The sequence below is a fragment of the Protopterus annectens genome, chromosome 2.part1 (assembly GCF_019279795.1).
Source record: "Protopterus annectens isolate FY-2018-M chromosome 2.part1, PAN1.0, whole genome shotgun sequence".
Taxonomy (NCBI): domain Eukaryota; kingdom Metazoa; phylum Chordata; order Ceratodontiformes; family Protopteridae; genus Protopterus; species Protopterus annectens.
Genome location: NC_056729.1, coordinates 742,100,941 through 742,120,887, shown reverse-complemented (window position 1 = coordinate 742,120,887; position 19,947 = coordinate 742,100,941). Strand labels below are relative to the sequence as shown.

General features: G+C 43.6%; 1 protein-coding gene across 6 annotated transcripts in view; it reads right to left on the bottom strand.

Annotated features, from left to right (window-relative positions):
• ARFIP1 (ADP ribosylation factor interacting protein 1) overlaps positions 1–19,947 on the bottom strand; it is a 1,064,000-nt gene that overhangs the window by 470,993 nt on the left and 573,060 nt on the right. The window lies entirely within an intron of this gene.

Here is a 19,947-nt window from a genome sequence, read left to right as displayed (position 1 = left end):
GCGTGTGTTGAATCATAAGCATACCGTATTACTGTTGCCCAATCCTTTGCTATTTGGAGCCTTGGGGTAATTTTGTATGAACTGACAGAAAGGGGAAGATTACCAATTTACTGCCTGTGGTCTATCAATGAGGTAGCTATTGAACCAATATAGTAATGTGTTATTTAGTCCAACAGATGAGACTAAAAATTATTTTAATCTCCTTTTCCTAACAAAATATTTTGAAAAGCTCTAGGATTGTTAAGAGTGCAATGCTTTCAATTTTGTTTATGTGTTTACTTATTTACTGGCAAGTGAGGTGAACAACTTGGATCCTTTTTCAGTCAGGAAATAACTGCCTAAATGAAGTAATGGTATCAAATGACACAATGAAACAAAATACGAAAAAAATGTGCATAACATGTTAGGTTCACCTTCAAGTCAAAGTATTTCCAAATGTGACTTACTCCTGCTGTGTAATTATGCATTTGTATCTATCAAAATGACATGCCAGAGTTCCTGGAGAAGTTCTTTCTCCAACTGTGTAACGATAGAATGATTTATGTTATAAATACATTCCAGCCAAAATCTATTTGATGTTGGAAGGTTTTGATAAAAAGATTGAAGTTACAAATTTATACAAAAAAGTTAGTAATGAAAACGTTTGTCATAGCACCAGCCACTATTCTCTACCCTTAATGAAACTACTATAATTTGGTTAATTTTACGTACAAGAGCTGCATTCAGCAAATGGTCAGAATTTCTTTGCACTGCAAAGTCATTAATAAGAATATGCATTTCCAGTGTTATAATATTATAACATGTTGAAGATGCATACTGGAAGGCTTGTGCTAAAACTCTTGAAAGCAAACTAAGATAAATTTGGCAGTTAAACCAACAGATCTGAACTTTATAGGGACAGTACATTCTTTGTAACTGAACAACAGAATAAATTTATGGAACTAGTTAAAACATTTATGGCATTTATTAAAACAAGCAAGAAATTTCAGAGGTTAAAATGTAACACTTCACATCCCAATGGTATGAATGCTGAACTACAGTGAAAACATCTGATTTAATTGCTTTCTGCTGTGATTGGTAGAAGTTTTTGTACACTACTGGACTCCTTGAAGGAACTTCTACTGCAGCAGCACAGTTGTTTCTTTTTAATTAACTAGTTTGTGATTTTAAAAGTTGTTTTACCTAAAAAGAATAACTAAACTATAAAAAGTACAGTTGTGTACACTTACCATAAATGTAGATGTTCGAGTGTATTCACTGTTGCAGTCATTAATTTGGGTTATCTGCATCCAGGTAGCCCTCAGCCGGCCTGAATATCAAAGTGTTAGATCCCTGCGTCGGATGCTGTCTCTTCTTCCATGACATCAGGTCATCAGGGGTATAAAACATGCAGCAGACACCATTACATCAGTTTTTCTTGCCCCAGATGTCAGGTGCCCCCATAATGGGAAGCAAATGTATATATATTAGGTTACACCTCCAATTAAAAGCAAATACACCAGAAAGCAGAAATACACTTAACCAAGAGGAAAGGTATAGCCAAGAGAAATCAGGGGGCTGAAGGGAGGGTAACCAGGACTGCAACAGTGAATACATTCGAACATCTACATTTATGGTAAGTGTACACAACTGTACTATGTTCTTCGTGTTTCACTATTGCAGTCATCACATTTGTGTAGATTCCCAAAGCTAAAGAAGGGAGGAGGAAGTTAGAGAGCATTAGGACCAGCTAGTAAGCCCTGCAAGACTGTAGTGACAAAACCAGCTCTGGATTTAAAAAACAAAGGCATGTGGTAATGCTTGGTGAATGTATGTACAGAGCTCCAGGTAGCAGCTTCTAGCATGTCTCTGGTAAGGACACCTCTGAGAAAGGCTGTAGATGTAGATGCAGCCCTGGTGGAATGTGATCTTATCCCCTGTGGGGTAGGTTTTCCATGGTGCTTGTAGCAGAAATGAATGCAATGGGTTTGCTTTGAAATGACCTTCCCCTCTGCCCATGCAGCAAAGCCAACTCGCAGCTGTTTAGATTTTGAGAGGCTTAGTCCTGTCCAAATAAAATCAAAGTTGTCTGTGCATGTCCAAAGAGTGCAGTATTCGTTCCCCTTTGTTTTGTGGATTTAGGAAAAAAGTAGGCAAATGAATGGACTGGTTAAGGGCCACGCTAGACACCACCTTGGGCATAAAGGAAGGACTGGTCCTAAGGGACATCCTGTCTGCATGGAAAATGATGAAGGGCTCGACTGCCATGAGGGCCTGTAATTCAGACCCTCTTCTTGCTGAAGTGATGGCTAGAAGGAAGGCTGTTTTCCAAGAAAGGAATTTCAATTCTGCAGTTGCAGCTGGCTCAAAAGGAGGTAGAGTGAGCTTTTCCAATACAAAGTTGAGGTCCTAGGCTGGGTAGGGGCTCTCCTGGGTGGTCTTAAATATCTGGCCCCTCTGAGGAATTGCTTTAGCAGTGGGTGAGAGAAGAGGGGTGGGCTCAATATTATAATGTGCTGAAATGGCAGAAACATGAATTGTGAGAGGCAAGATTACATTGGTTTGGACATGTGCTGAGGAGGGATGCTGAGTACATTGGGAAAAAGATGCTAAGAAGGAAGCTACCAGGTAACAGGAAAAGAGGAAGGCCTAAGATAAGGTTTATGGATGTGGTGAGAGAGGACATGCAGGTGGTTGGTGTGACAGATCAAGATGCAGAGGACAGGAAGAAATGGAAACACATGATCCGCTGTGGCAACCCCTAACGGGAACAGCTGAAAGATGATGATGATGAATTTTAATTAACGAGAAGGAAAGGCCCTTGTGGAGCATCTCTGTTAAGTACTGAAGAATATGCGGTAAGCTGAGCACCATTGTGCCCATCCTGAGTCTGGCTCCAGGAACAGTATCCTTTCTACTTTTCAGCATATGATTTTCTAGTATTAAGCCTCCTTGCTTCCTTAATGACATCTAGCACCTGCTTACTGAGGGATGCTATTGGAGAGCTCAGGCTGCAAGGTACAGGGGGTTTGAAGCTGAGGGTGCAGAATCTGGCCCTTCTGCTGGGACAGCAGGGAAGGGGTCTGAGGCAGGTGCCATGGTTCCAGCAGTGACATACTGCGCAAGAAGGGGTACCAGTGCTGGTGTGGCCAGTCTGGTGCAATCAGTACTGTCCTTGGTTTGTCCTGTTTGATCTTTAGCAGCACATTCGAGAGAAGAGGCAGAGGGGGAAAGGCATAAACCGAGAGGCTTTCCCATGTGAAGAACAGGGCATCCACTTTCCAAGCTTCACTGTGGGGAGTCCTTGCGCAGAATTTGTCCAATTGGTAGTTCTGAGGGGAGGCAAACAGGTCCATCTCTGGATTTCCCCATTTGTTTCTCAAAAGGTTGAATATCTTTGGTTCCAGTTTTCACTCATGTGGGTCCATGAGATTTCTGCTTAGGTCATCTGCCAGTAAATTTAGCTTGCCTGGCAGGAATTGAGCTTGTAGGTGCACTTGGTAGCTCAAGGCTGTGTTCCACAGAGCCATGGCTAGTCTGCAGAGAGGGTACGAATGAGATCCCCCCTGCTTGTTCATGTACCACATAACAGTGGTTTTGTCTGTCTTTAACAATAATTGTCCTGGAAGAATGTGGTCCTTGAAGGCGGTCAGGGAATTCTGCACAGCTAACATTTCTTTTTGACTGATATGCAGGTGCATCTGACTCGGGTTCCATTTGCCCTGAATGCACTGCCCTGCCAAGTGAGCCCCCCCATGCACAGTTTGATGCGTCTGTTGTTAGGGTTTGGGCAGCAGGGGCTAGAGTGAATGGGAGCCCCTTGTTGTAGTGGCAGGACTCTTCCCACCAAAGGAAATATTTCTTTATACAAGGAATGATGGGAATCATTGAGGTCCTGAGAATGTTAACACCATAGGCTTTTTAGATACTATTGTAGTTTCCTCATATGCAGTATTCCATATGGAATTAGAATGCAAGAGGCCATGAACTCCAGGGCTTGTAGGATTTTCCTTGCAGATAGCTGGGTCGTTGTGGCCAGTATGTATTTTGAAGTAGGAATCAACACACAATAGAAGACCAAATCCACAAAAAACGAACTCAGACCGTTTAATGATGTAAGCGCTTTCGGAAAAGCGGTCAGTGCCTTTCCTTCTTCAGACAATTTAAAATGCAAAAATCACATGGTATTTAAACACTTGATAATCAGTTAATTAACCAATTAAATAAACACCATTAACACCACACTTAACAATAAGCTGGTGTTAAATTATAACAACCACCTACACATCTGTTAATTTACTTAAAAAATGACTCATACAGAACTAGGTAATTTAAAAACCTAAATATTTAGAAAACATGTACTACTAAGGTAAATACATGTTTGGAGTGTTTAGAACTCATTATTTTAAAAATGTTAATAAAAAATTCAAAACTAACTCTTGAAACCATTTAAGTGAGCTTCTATGCTCTAAAATATCAAACAGAAAGCACCGTCTATCTTTTAAGGGCTAACAACTTAAGTAAACACTTAATAGAAACCATTTTCATGTATTTTGAAGTAGGCTGTCAAACTTGTTTCTCTGGCGTGAGGTAGGTCATCTGGGAAGTTGTGTTCAAGTTTGCTCCCAAGAATACAATTTGTTGGCAGGGTACTAGATGAGATTTCGTTTTGTTTATGGTGTACCCCAGTGAGGTTAGAAGTTTCTTTACAAATGCCAGATATTTTAATAGCATGTCCTTGCTTTCTGCCTGAATTAGACAATCTGAATATTTCTTTGGCTGCAAAATGCAATGACTGGAGCTAGGCATTTTGAGAATACCCTGAGCGCAGTAGATAAGGGAAGTGCAGAGAACTGATGATGCCTGGAGCCTGCTCTGAAGCATAGGTATTTCCTGCAAGATTCCCTTACTGGAATGTGCAGGTAAGCTTCCTTTAAGTCTAAGGTTGCCAACCAGGCATCTTTGCCTAGCATATTTAACATTTTGAATTTTGGGATTACCAAAAAGGTGTTTAAAATAGACAGGTCCAGGATAGGACAACAGGAGCTGTCTTTTCTGGGTACCAGGAAAAGTCTTGAGTAAAAACTTGTCCCCCTTTCTTCTGCTGGGACAGGTTTAACAGCCCTGATACTTAGAAGAGAGAGAACCTGCTGTTGGACCTCTGTCCACTGGTTTGGGGGTAGGTCTGGCCAACCATTTGGGGTTGGTAAGGTGTGGAAGTGGAATCTGTATCCTTGGAAAACTATATTTAAAACCCATTTGTCCTGGGTAATGAGTTCCCAGTTTTTGCATGCAGGGTGATCTTTCCTCCTAAAGGAGCAGGCAGTTGAGCAAAGCTTGGAAGGTTTAAGGTTAAGTCATTGTGACATTTTCCATAGGGGGGTGTCTTACTACGTACAGCTTTGGAAGTGGGAGCCCCCCACTGCTTAGGCCTGTGAGCACGTTGAGACTGTAGCCTAGGCGGTCTGCTGTTCCTGGGTTTGGACTGAGAAGGCCTGGAAGAAACAGGAAAGGACCTGTTCTTAGAAGGCCAATGCCTACTAAATCTGGGAGGCTGTACTTGCAGGAAATCTTTAACAGTTTGCATAGATTTAGCTTTTTCCTCCATCTTTTTAAGAGCTACTTCTGCTTTGTTGCCAAACAGGCCGTCTTGGTTTAAGGGAGCATCCAGTAATTTAGCTTTAACATGATCTGGCAAATTTTGCTCCTTAAGCCAAGCATGCCTTCTAAGAACAAACCCAGTAACAGCAGCCCTGCAAGATTCTTCTAGAGAGTCAAAACCACACTGCAAATTATGTTTACCAACTTGTTCAGCAGAATGCATTAAATCCTGTAATTCTTTATTTTCAGCACAGTCAGGAATCAACATCATTTTTTGTTTAAGTAGTCCCATAATATGTTGCTGATACTTTAACATATAAAACTGGCAGTTTAAGGCCCTAATGGCCAAAGTAGCAGAAGTGTATACCTTCTTACCCCATCTGTCCCTGGAATCTCTATCAGAGGGGGTAGGGTTTTTGGCAGTAGTAACCTTAATGCCTTTAGATCCTTGGGAAATGGTTTCTGGGTCTGCAGTAGGATTCTTGAAGAGGAACTTGTGAGAGTCAGGTATTCTGCAATACCTGTCTGGTTTCCTGGGAGCTGGAGGTAAAGTGTCTGGGGCCAGGCTAGATTCTAAGAAAGCATCATCTACAATGTCCAGGACAGGAGGGATAGCTAAGGGCCAGTGTTGAGGGAGGAGTAAGAATTCCCTAAGCCTCTTTTTGGAGTCAGAGTAATCCTGGCTTTCCCAGTGGAAATGCTCCTAAGAGTGTGTAAAGTTTCACCAAAAGAAAAGTCTTCTGGAGGGGAAGCAGACGGAATGGAGTCCTCTGCATCAGAATCCTCATAGGTAGATAAGGGCAAATCCTGGTAATCAGAAGAAACAGAAATTTCAGAATCCTGATCAGAAGGAAAATCAGTTCTAGGTCTCTTAGAGGGTGAAGGCTGGCTTCCCTTAATTAAAGTATTAAGGTCTTCAGCCATTCTAATCATTTGTTTTTTAAGCATATGGGCCTGACCATGCGGTTTGGACATCAGTTTTCCAGGTGTTTGTAGAGTTTTAGGCCTTGAAGAAGAAGAAGATGGCGTTGGTTTGAAATGCAAGTCAATAGGCCCGAATACACACTCAGAAGCCAGTGCCTGCATAGCGGCTCTGGACCCAGCCAAGGTAAAGACATCCGCTGGTTCTATGGTCGAAGAAGCATCTCGCGGCATACCGGACTCTGAATGGGTCTCAGTAGAGGCCTGCGAATCTGAAGTAGCGGGTATCAGAGGCTGCAAAAGCACCTGAGTACTGGCGAACTGGCGACTAGCTTAACGGAAACATCATCGGCAGCTTTGGACCTATGCGGTACATCTCTGTCTTCAACTTTACGTTTTTTCAGAATGTCGATAGTCGGATGGCTTGCTGAAGCCATTTCTGGATAGTTAAACAGATTACCGAAATAATTTGATGCAAAAATAAACAGACGACAAATAGTTTGTGGGTTGAATAAGGCACAAAACCGACAGAGAGGGAGGTCGTGTTCTGGGCCTAAGCAAGGAATGCAGTACGAATGAAAATCTTTATGAGGTATTTGCTTTCCACAGGTAATACAACTGTTAACTTTTACTGACATCGGTTTAGAGCAAGAAAAAGGATCCCCAACGGGGTACTTAGCTTATTTGAAGACTTCGTTTCTGAAACTCGAAAACAAAAATTTCATGAGTTGGCCGACTGGCACTTGCGAATTGCTTCTGCTTCGGGCACCGCACGGCAAGAAAGACTGATGTAATGGCGTTGGCTGCATGTTTTATACCCCTGATGACCTGACGTCATGGAGGAGACCGCATCAGATGCAGGGATCCAAGACTTTGATATTCAGGCCGGCTGAGGGCTACCTGCAGGCAGATAACCCAAATGTAATGACTGCAACAGTGAAACACGAAGAACATCTAACGAATTCTAACATAACCCTTAACATACTATTACAATAACACTAAATGCATTTCAGACATCTTAAAAATAGTTAAATCATCTAAAACCGAAGAAAACCTCATCTAAGACCATGCATTTAATAAGAACATATGAAAACTACTGAAAACCTTTTTCAACAGTGATCTTAAAGCAAGCAGTGTAATTACCACATCTCTTTGAAATGAAGAGGAAATGGCAATTAAAACTAAAAAAAAGAGCTGTGGATAAGCAGAATATATTAGTGCCTAGCTGATGTGATTCAAGAAATATCCTGTGATGTGTGATATGGGGACTAGTCAGCACAACACTTCTTCCCTAATCTTAAAAGGGTACATGTGTACTTAGATTTTCTATATGGGGGAACAAATAACTTCAAATCCCCCCTTTGGTTGACATCTGTGTAGTCGACAAAATTTAGTCGACTACACAGATGGTCTACAGGTATCTGTGATCATACAATTCTTCGGACTGGGAAATATGGCCTTTCACTGACATTCTGCAATTTAAGCATATACAATTATCAGGGGGTATGGGAGGTGCATGGGACTTGCCCCCTCACCTGCAAGAAACTTTTAGTTATGTACTCACCATAACTTCAGATGTTTGGGATCCATCTTGCCTACATTCTGACTGATGGGTTCGGAGCCGATCCCTCGGCTCCGACTCGGCACGCTTATGCCAAAGAGCGAAGTCTCTTATTGGCTGAGCTTACTATATCCCAGGATGCACCACTACCAGTCCCCCAGATCTAGTTTGTCCGCATACATGCACACATGCATACCCTGCTTATATAACATCGTCAGATGAAACAAGATAAAACAGTAGAACTCAAAACCGTTCAATCTCTTCTGATCTGCAAGGCAGGGGAAGGAGGGTTAGGAATGTAGGAGATGGATCCCAAACATCTGAAGTTATGGTGAGTACATAACTAAAAGATGTTATGTGATCCTATCTCGCCTACATTCTGACTGATGGGACAGCGTCCTAGCACCTGAATCCTGGGTGGCTCACTGGAAAACACTCCTGAGTACCGTGGAACCAAATGATGCTCGCCCTTTAGATGCCACATCCAATTTGTAGTGGGAAATGAAAGTGTGGATTGGACCAAGTAGCATAGCACAAATTTCCGATATAGCGAGCTTGGAATGAAAAGCTATAGAAGTAGCCATAGCTCTGGTAGAATGAGCTTTGATAGATGTTGTAAGTTGCTTATTCAAGAAGAATAAGCCTGAGTTATGCAATCTCTGATCCATTTTGAGATAGTAGCTTTTGTGATGGTTTGGCCCAATTTATTATCTGAGAAGGACACAAACAACTGGTCTGACTTACGAAGTTGCTGAGTCCTGTCTAAATAGAAGCGTAATTGCCTGTGAACATCCAATTTATGGAGAGTGTATTCTGCTTCATTGGAGAATTTTGGAAAGAAAACTGGTAGCTCTAGAGATTGTTGGAGACAGAAACTAGAACAGACCTTTGGGACAAAGGATGGATTAGGCCTAAGTGATACTCTATCCTTGTGGAAAATCAAGTACGGTGGCTTAATAGACAGGGCTTGAAGCTCTGAAACTCTTCTTGCAGAAGTAATTGCAACTAAGAAGGCAGTTTTCCAAGACAGATATTTTAACTCGCATGTAGCAGCCGGTTCAAAGGGGAGATGTTAATGCGCGAAGCACCAAATCAAGATCCCACGGAGGTGCAGGGTGAAAAATTGGTGGTCTTAATAGGCTCGCACCTTTAATGAAAGTTTTGCATAGTCTGCTGCTCATCAAAGGAGGATCCATGGATTCGTGGAATTTAGAGATAGCCGCTAGTTGGACTTTAATAGTTGAGACAGAAGATCCCTGATTAAACAGGGATGTTAGGAATTTCAAAACCTCTGGGACAGGAGCAGTGATAGGGTCAAAGCCCTTGAGTTGAGCCCAGATAGCAAACCTCTTCCACTTACTGAGGTACAATTTGTTAGTGGTGGGTTTGTGGGCTGAAGATAAAATGTGAACAACTTCCTGGTCTAGTGTGTGCCTTCTAACTAAGGTCGGAAGTGGAGGAGCCAAGCTGTCAATTTCAAAGATTGAAGGGACTGATGCCGATGTCCCGACTGATGGATTAGCAAGTCCGGAATTAGATCTAAAGTCCACGGATCGTCCACTGCATGCTTCTTCAGGTAAGGAAACCATACCTGACGAGGCCAGTATGGGGCAATCAGTATCATTGAAGACCCCAGTTGAGAAGCTTTTTGAATAACTTTGGGAAGAAGTGGAATTGGAGGAAAGGCATAAAGTAGCCCTGTTGGCCAAGGTTGTGCTAGAGCATCCATGGCTGGTACTCCTGATGTGGGATCAAGGAGAAGAACCTTTGGCACTTGGTGTTTAGAGTTGCAAATAGGTCGCAGCATGCGCCCCCATCTCCTGAAAACCTGAGCTGCTACTGTGTGGTTTAGAGACCACTCGTGAGGAGAGAGAATTGTCCTGCTCAATTTGTCTGCCAATATATTTGACTTTCCGGGATGTGGGTCGCTACCAAGAAGCGGTTGGTAGCTACAGCCCATTCCCACACTCATGGCCTCTCTGCAAAGGGGGTATGATCTGGTCCCTCCTTGTTTGTTCAGATACCAAACCACCGACATGTTGTCTGTGTGGATGGCGATGATGCCCTGAGGAAGAAACTTGTGTAAGGCTTGTAGGGATAGAAGTACAGCCCTCATCTCCAACACGTTGATGTGGAGAAGAGCTTCGTCTGGAAGCCAGGAGCCCTGAACTAGCCTGCCCAGACAATGCCCCCCCCCACCCTATCTGGGAGGCATCTGTCGTCAGGGTAACCACTGGAGAGGGAAGAACAAAGGGTTTTCCTTGATCCAAATTGGATGTCTGAAGCCACCAGCGAAGGTCCCTTTTGCATATTTCCATAATCATGATGTGATGATTGAGGGTAAATCCTGAAAGGACCATTGAGTTGACAATAGCCACTGAAGAATCCTCATGTGTAATCTTGCCAGAGGAACTAAAAGAACCGTGGCAGACATTGAGCCTAAAACTTGTAGAACCATCCTGGCTGGGGCTTTGGATCTCGAGATCAGAGCTTGAACTTGGCCCTGTAAAGTTTGGATCCTTTCGGCAGGAAGAAAGACGCATCAATCTTGAGTCTATCTCTGCTCCTATAAACTTTATGCGCTGAGAGGGCAGCAAGACAGATTTTGACCAATTGAATGTAATCCCCAGGGTAATACCCAGGAGATGGTGGCTTTGAGGTTGTCCATTAGTAGATGCCTGGTGGTGGCAGTCAGGAGCCAGTCGTCGAGATAGGGAAACACTTGGAATCCAAGACTTCTCAGGTGAGCCGTCACTACTGCCAAACACTTGGTGAACACCCTGGGGCTGTGGTGAGACCAAAGGGCAGAGCGCAAAATTGGTAATGACTGACTCCCAGGCTGAAGCGCAGATACCTTCTGGACGCCTGATGTATCGGTATGTGATAATAGGCATCCTTGAGGTCTATGGAGCACATCCAAACATCCTTCTCCAACAATGGGAGAATGGATTGTAACGTGACCATTCGAATTTGGATTTCGTGACGGATTGGTTCAGTCTGCTGAGATCCAATATTGGTCTCAGGTCCCCTGTCTTTTGGCACTAAAAGAACCTGGAGTATTTTCCTGATCCGATCTGCTCTCTGTGGACCGGTTGGATGACTCCTTTTCTAGCAGCTTTAAAGCTTCTGCGGCTGCCATTTCCCTTTGACTGGGTGGTGGGTCCGGGATTCTTTTGGACGGTGGGGGCGAGTATGAGAATGGGATGGTGTAACCTCCGGCAATGATCTGAAGCACCCATCTGTCCTGAGTGATTGACTCCCAGGCTTTTAGGTGCTTGGCAAAACGACACCCGACTGGCTCCGGAGCAGCACAGCCGGGCAATTCCTCATGACGTGTGGGAGGCTGAAGAGCCACGAAAGGACTCGCGGTCTCCAGAATTGCGGGGCCCTCTGCCGCCTCTGGGACGGCGTCTCCCTGAAAAATTTCCCCGTCCTCTGCCTCTGGAAGGGGAATCTTCCTGCTGTTGGGAGAAAAACTTGCAGATTTGGAACCACATTTTCCCCCTCCTTTAGCCTTGGGTAAGGCCGAAGGGAGTGGAATAACGGGCACCTACGGCAGATAAAGTTTTCCCTCTTGCTCACAGCGGGTAAGGGTGTCTTTAACCTTGGGTCCAAACAATGAGGACCCATCAAAGGGAGCGTCGAAGGAAGACTTGAAGGCCTCCAAACTGACACAAGCGGAGCCAGGCTTGTCTCACGAGAGCCACGCCTGTGCCTGCCGCTCTATCCGCCTTCGCCGCATAGGAAATGAGCCTCATGGACGAGTTAGAAATTGACGTAAGGATAGCCAACTGAGAGCTAACCGACTGGGCTAGCTGCTCAGGTAGGTTACCGAGAGGAATCTGACAACTCCTTGACCAGATCCCTCTGAAGCCTGGTAAAATGTGCCAAATAATTCAGAGACCTTAAAGTAAAGGCCGCTGAAGTCAGGGTGCGCTTCCCATACCTGTCCATACTCCTAGACTCCTTATTAGGAGGATGGACGGACGTTGAAGCCTCTGCCACGTCCTGTTGTGTAGCAGATGCCACCACCATGGCATCTACAGCCACGCCTTTAGTGAGGAACTCCTTCTCGGGGAGCAGACAAAATTTATTTGGACGAGAAGGGACTGGTTCCATGGTATCTGGATGTTCCGCCCTTCGACAAACTAAATCCAGAAGCTCGTCAAGGGCGGAGACACCCAGGAGGCGGAGGGCTGAGCCCCAAAGGCCTTGAGGAGCACTGACTCGTCAGCAGAGGGGGGTTTGGATATCCAGCTGCCTCGTTGTTTGAGGATCTCTAAGATGTCTGCAAATGAGACATCATCCGAGGACGACTGGGACCCTCTGCATCATCCAGATCAGTGTCTGATGTAATAGACTCGGGGAGTCCACGTGCTTCCTCTTGCACGATCTCTTCCTTGGGGTTCCTCCAAGGAAACTCAAGAACCCTCAGGAGGAGGGAACCCCACTGGGGTAACCTCAGGCCTCGGGGCTCCGCTGACTACGGACAGGGAACTGCCAAAGACCCAGTCTCCACGCCCAGGGAAGGTGCCGGTAAAGCCGGAGAGATGGCGAAGAGGACTTGGCCAAGGCACTCCTCATGGCCCTGAAAGCCAGACCCCAGAGTCCTGGGAGTGTCCGGTCTCGAGCCGTGATAGCCGACGGAAGTCCCGCAGCCGAGCACCGAGGGGAGGCTCGAACCGAAAGCATAGGTCCCAAACATCAACCCGGGTCCAGCCGAAGAAGTCCGCGTACCAAACTCGGACCAAGGCCCGGGTTGGAGTAAGGGTCGGAGCCGACCCTGAGATCTCCACCGGCTCCAACAGCACCTGCTCCGACGGAGCGAAGCAGTCGGAGGAGGAATGGCAATGGGGTGGGCCAGGTCATCGGCTCGAAGCCAACTGGGTCGGAACCGAAACAAATTTTTGGAAGACTGGGGACTGGAACAGTCTTTGGAGCACCCTGTCTATATCAGAATCTGACATCCTCGAAGACCGAGAGGAAACAGAACGGGTTCGAGACGGCCTCTCCAACGGCCCCAAAGGGCTAGGGGACCGGCTCCAAGGCGACTCGATGAGTATCGGCGCCGAGGGAATACACACACCAGATTCCATCGGTGCCGAGGTGGACTTCGGCGCCGAGGAGGAAGTGTCTGAGCTGGCGACCCTTGTCAGCTCCGAGAGCAGTGGAGCCGACGAAGGTGACCCGCCTCTCGATGCCCCAGCCATCGGCTCCGCCAGAGGAGTCAATACTGGTGGCATCGAGGCAGACCGTTCCGACCTCGGCTCCGAAGTCCTTGGAGCCGAAGGAGAGGCCTGCCTATGTCTCTTGGCGGTCGGATCCGACGGACTGGTCGGAACCGCCCTTTCTTTTAGCCGGAGAAGGAAAGGATGCCAAGGCTTCTTCAAAGGAAGGTTTAATTAACCCTTAAGAATCAATTTATTTTTCCTCTCCTGGAGGACCCTTGAGGAAAAAGCGTGACATGCGCTGCATGACTCCTGCAAGTGTTTTGCACCTAAACTATACACAGAGCGAATGATCGTCTGTGATAGACATTTTGAAACCACATTTTGAACATTTTTAAAGCCCGAAGGCCTAGGAGTCTGAGACATTATGGTAAACAATTTCAGTAACTTTGACAGGAAAAAATACAATTACTGATTTACTGATGACAAACCTAAAAAATAGGCTTACAGTTATCGCTTAAGAGCAAATGACAGGGAACTCTGAAACCCTGTAAGGTTTTAGAAGGGTTGACTGACCGAAGGCCCTAGATGAAGGGGCCAAATCAAACTCAACCCAATCACACAACAAGTCTTCAACAATCCAAACACACACAATAAGAGCGTTAGCCGTTAAAACAGCTTTTGAGACAAAAAACAGCAAAAAACTGACAGAAAAAGTTAGTTAAAATAACTACTCAGCCCAGCCAGCTCGAGACCACGTCTTCGCAGGGAAGCGGCAAACGAGATCTGGGGGACTGGTAGTGGTGCATCCTGGGATATAGTAAGCTCAGCCAATAAGAGACTTCGCTCTTTGGCATAAGCGTGCCGAGTCGGAGCCGAGGGATCGGCTCCGAACCCATCAGTCAGAATGTAGGCGAGATAGGATCACATAACATCTACGTTTCACGCTATTTTTTAAAATGTTTTGTATGACCTGGAATTTATGCATGGTGCATGTGCAGTAGCATTCTGATGTTTGCAAAGTTGACCTTTTGTGGTCTACACTGTAAACATTAATATTAGGGTCATTCGCTCATCAGTAGACACATATTAGATAAAAATTCACAAGTATGTGTTTCTTCTACTGAACAAACGTCCATTTGGTCAACGAATGATGTAGGTGGTGCTTAATATCAAAAGTACAGATAGCCGAACATTCAAAATATCGAGGGACTGTTTAGTCATGAAAGGTCAGTTGGGCTGGATGTTGTGTGTGTGTGAGTCATGGTTAGGGTTGGGTATAAGGTGGGGTGATGGGTTTTGTATGTTTGTGCGCAAGTGTGTGCATTGTATTTAGGTTGGGGTCAGGGTTTTAGGTAAGAGAGTAGATGTATTGTTGTTACTGTGAGTTTCTGTGGGTAACCATTTGAAATGCTGGAACCTACTAGACAGTCTGGAAATGTGCTGGCTTAATGGCCAAAAGTACGGACTTACATATACCAAGCCTGGAATTGGGATGCCACTTCTTGGAATAGTCTCTTTTTTCCCTGAGGTATGGCGATCTCAGACTTGGTTATAAGTTTGGGGTGTGTGGAGGGTGCTGGGGGGGGGGGTCCTCCTGCAAAAAGAAGCTTTAAAGAGAACAGCGATTTTCGAGATTCACTCTTTTCTCCTGTGTTTTATGCCATTTTTTTTTTTTTTTTTTGCTTGCTGGCACTCATCATTTTGAGTGCTGACATTTTAATAGGGAGCCGCTTGAGTGTGTCTTGCATACTGGCAGTGTTACAGGAAGATTTTTGTTAAGTTAAGGAGTAAGGTTAGGGTTGGGGGGATAGGGCAGCATTACTAAAGATGTACAGACGTGCAGCTGTCAAGTAGTTGCACAATCACAGGGTGAAATAGACTGCATCTGTAAGAAGTCAAATGCATTACAATAGGTAAGCCAAATGATTTCTCATGAGTAATATCATGCAAATGTGATGTTCTCAGTGGAAAGTTAGTAACTGTGGTGTGGTGCACACTTTAGTAATGGGTGCTAACCCTAACCCTACACCTTACCTTATTAAACCTTCCTATAACACTGCCACTACACAAGACACACAAACCGTATATTTATCCCAATACATAACCCCACCCCTAACCCTAAAATACACAGGCTCGCACACAAACATACAAAACCTATCTCCAACCCTAACACACACACACACACACACACACACACACACACACACACACACACACACACACACTCTCTCTCTCTCTCCCCTCCTCCCTCCTCCAAACCCCACTCACCTGTCTCAATGAAACATACCATTGACATTTTAACCATTCTGCTATCCGTGCATTCGGCATTGTATACCATCTCTAGCATGTGTCGACCAAATCCATGTTTGACAACATGCAGGGTGTGTATATATATATATATATATATATATATATACACACACACACACACATATATATATATATATATATATATATATATATATATAAAAAACATAGATATATATGTATATATAAACATACACAAGTTTAAGACATAATCGAAAAATCAAGCTATCAAATGGCAAATGACGGAGCACAACTCATAAATCACTTGCCGATTGAAAAACAAAGAAAACAATACTTTAAACAAGTTTTTACAGAGGGGCATCCCCCCTGTGCCCCCCACCCCCTGCTAATTACATACCAATTCTGAAATCGCAATACAGAGGGGAAAGGGTAAATTTCCCAATCCCTACTATATGTCAACCACGCACTGAAAATAAAACTGTACAAGAGATCAGCTGATTTTCAATCTGTTTCTACTGTTATGGTAAGTTTACTTACACAATTGTACTATGTTCAGCATTAGATCATTGTTGCATTAGCCTAAGCTATTTGGGTAAAGAAACAAAATCAAATCCTTCAAAAGTAAGTATGAATTGAGAATTTCTACCTCTGTTTAAGAACAACCACAAAGCCTTCTTCGGCTCTGCCTGAAACCTTGGAGGAAATGCCCAGTGACACTCAGAGTCAATACAGAACAACACTGACTTGTCCCCTGAGGACATGGGCATCATATTAGCAGACAAATGGAGCTTTAACTTTACTCTTCTATCTTCCCTTAACTTTTCCCCAAATTATTAGTACATCCACACCAACCCCTTTGCTCACCTCAGTGCAAGTCTGGAATATTGCCTCCAAAGCTGAAAACACTTGCAACCTGGACTCTGATAATGTGCCAGGCTGCCTTCTTCTTGGCACTAGACACTGTATGGGAGGCTTGTTACCAAACCTAGTCAACTTCAGCCTCTCCACTGGATTCATGACAGAACAATGGAGAACTGAAGTATTCATCCCACTGCACGAGGTGGGGATCCACTACTGATCCTGAAAACTTCAAACCTATAAGCCCTACTTTATCTGCAAATGGAATGCATCACTATGAAACTTAACAAGGTTATAGGCAATTGACAAGTCTTGAACCCAAGCCAGTTTGGGTTTGTTAAAGGCAGATTCTACCTCCTGAACCTGGTGGACTTCTCTGGACATGTGACGGAAGCATTAAACTTGGGCAAATCAGTCCACTAAGCCTTCCTTCACCTGACCACTCTAGTATTATCAACAAACTAATCAACCTAAATGTAAATACATATGGTATCAGTAGAATAGTCAATAATCTAACTGACAGAACCCATTCTACTATTGAGAGAGACATGCTCCTTTTAAACAGCACAGTTACTAGTTGTGTCCTCCAGGGATCAGTGCTGGGGACCACTTCACTGTGGTATTTACTTTTCTGATGTCGATGCTAACACCAACAGCCTGAGGCTTACCACGTTTGCAGATAACTGCAAACTTGGTGCAGTCATTAGCTCCTCATCTGACTTCAAGATTCTTCTGGAGGGACTCACACACACACACACACATCAATAAGTGGTGCCTGTACTGTAGCCTAAAACTAAATGCCAAGAAATACAGCATTATAACCTTAGGCAAAATAGGACCCCATGCACCCATCACACAAATGATATCTCTTTAAAACTTGATTCCACTATTAGGGGCTTGGGCACTTTCATTGACAATAAACTATCCTTTGATTATCAAGTATCCACTGTTGTTAGAAAATCCTTTTATCTTTCTAACAAACTTAAATCAAACTTATCCAAGAGGCTACTCACCAGGGCTATTTCCTTCAAAGCTAAGGAAGATATCATCCCACAGTACACCTCCATCACAAGTCCTAAAACAGAGTACAGCGGGCCCTTTAGTATGAACTTGTCTAAGCATATGAACTAGCTTAACAGACCACAGCATTTTTTCACTAACAATTAAATACGCCACTTCCTTGAGCTACCCAGATTGTCTTAAAGCACTATTTCTTTTCTGTTTCCTACAGCCTCTGGAGAGGTGACCTTTGTCTGCCTACAAAGCCTTTAAGGATCCAGTCCTATGTGACTTACTGCATACCTGCAAATCAGATAATACCCTTAACGCCCCCTCAAGAGATCTCAACTTCTACCAAAATATAAACAGGACTTGGTGAGATAAATATATATCCCACAGAATCTCTCTTTTATGGAATAGAATTCCTCTGGAAGTAAAGCAAAGAAGCTCCCTGACCCTCTAAGCATAACCTAGACAAATGGATGGACAATTGTAAATACATCCTGGGTCTGTCCCCTCAAGCCCCGACTGAAATTCATAACTCACTGTGACAATGGGAATCTACAATTTTAGGGTACTGTCATTAAGCTACTCTGGATAAACAGTCTTATATTCACCTATGAACCTAAGAAAAGTGGCACCTACCTTGCAGGTCTTGACAATTCAGACACTTAGAAGAGGCAAATGCACTAGGAAGAGAGAGAACCTATAAACAATTGTCAACACAAACTGTATCAACAGATTCAATAAGTATGAATTCAGTACTGAATTTGCCAGTGGAACATTCCCTCAGCACATGAAGCTTTAGTCATGTTACATTTGCACTTATAAAATGCTTTTTTCAGGAAACGTATGAGTTGTAATTACAACTCAGTAAAGCTACATTCTGGTTATGTGCCACATTCCTCATCCTAAGCAGAAATCAGACACAGCTATTACTGGAAACAAGTAAAATGTACCATGACTAATTGTGAAAGAGAAATAAACTGGATGTGCATGTCTAGGAGAAAGTATCTCAATCTCTTTTGAGAGTTGGTGACAATCTTTCACTGAATTGCCCATGGTTATCCATGGTTATTCATAAATACAGTGTACCTATGATTGCTAATCTGTGCTTAACAAGACAGTGCAGCTTAGCGCTGAATTTTATGAGTGCATACTGTTCTCCCTCAGTACAGAGAGGTTTGGCTATGGCATATTTGTAGTGATCAAGTTTTTACCTCTTCTGGTGGAATAAGTATTTATTTCTGATGCCTTTGTCAAGTAACAGAAATACTTCTTTGTCTGGTGAAATAATTGGAATTTTTACTTATGATGCCATGACAACTCAGCAAATATCCTTTGAACAAGAGCTGCATTCCCTATCTGAAGAGAAGTCATAGACATACTGTAGATCAATGTGTGTGTATATACCTTTAAGACGATATCCAAGGGTTTGGACTAGAGTATAAATACTGAGCATGTGTGAGCCTGACTGCCATTTTGTAGTTAGTGGTTAAGATTTAAGCATGTAAGTATGTAAGCTCTGTTTGTTAACTAGTTTATTCGTATTTAATGATGTTGCTATCCATCCTGATGTGTTTGTATGTATTAAAGCATCTGAATGAAACCCAAAGCCTTCTTGTTATATGGATGAGAGACGAACAAGCGACATGGTGTCAGAAGCGCCATGTCTAAAGAATGTGGTACCAGAAGCGGCACATCTAAAAGGGCCTGAAGTCAGTACTGGCATATCAAAGGGTCATGAAGATTAAAATGGCTTGGTGAAAACGATTCAACGCACTTAGCCAGATGCTGGTGGAATATACAGCAGTAGACCATCCCAAAAAATATGCATACCTCGTAAAACAGGTCAGAAATTAATTTCATGTATTAAACTTGCTCAGCACTATTTCTTTTTTGCATAATATGAAAAGAGGCATACAGAATGCTCCAAACATTCATATAAACAGATATGTACAATATTGATAAAAATACTCAACTACCACCCCATGTCCGAATTGCATAAAACAAATAAAATAAAGGGAAACAACTGCACTTTCACAAAGCATATGTATTTTTCGTATTAAGCAAAGATACCAGACTTATCAGGAGTGTATAAAGTGTTTGCATGTTTGTGCAGTGTTACAATAAAGCTGCTTCACAAAGTACAGCCAATACAAGGCATATTTCGGAAGTGCAGCCATTATAGAGCATATTTCACTATGTAAATATGAAAAGTTTATTGTGCATTCGAATGTTGGGTACTTGCGTATTATTGCAACCAGATTTTCGCACTGCCATAATTTGGCATGTGTGTTTTGAAACAGGTTGCTTAACCTAATAAGGGGTCTGTGAAAAAGTAAGCATTACTCTGTCGCAGTGTGTACGAACCAGGAAGAGGACTAAGTGTGAAACTTTTGTGTGACGCACCTCATACCTCCTGAAACTCAACTGTGGTGCACCGCTTTGTAAGAGCTGCAGTTCTCACCACGATGTCAGCAAAAGGAAAGCGAGTACACCCTGTCACCCTAGCAAAAGTTACATCTCGCAAGGAGAAGGAGTGCTTCCTTTATGTATAAAGATTTTCACTCCAGCTGGTATGAAAGT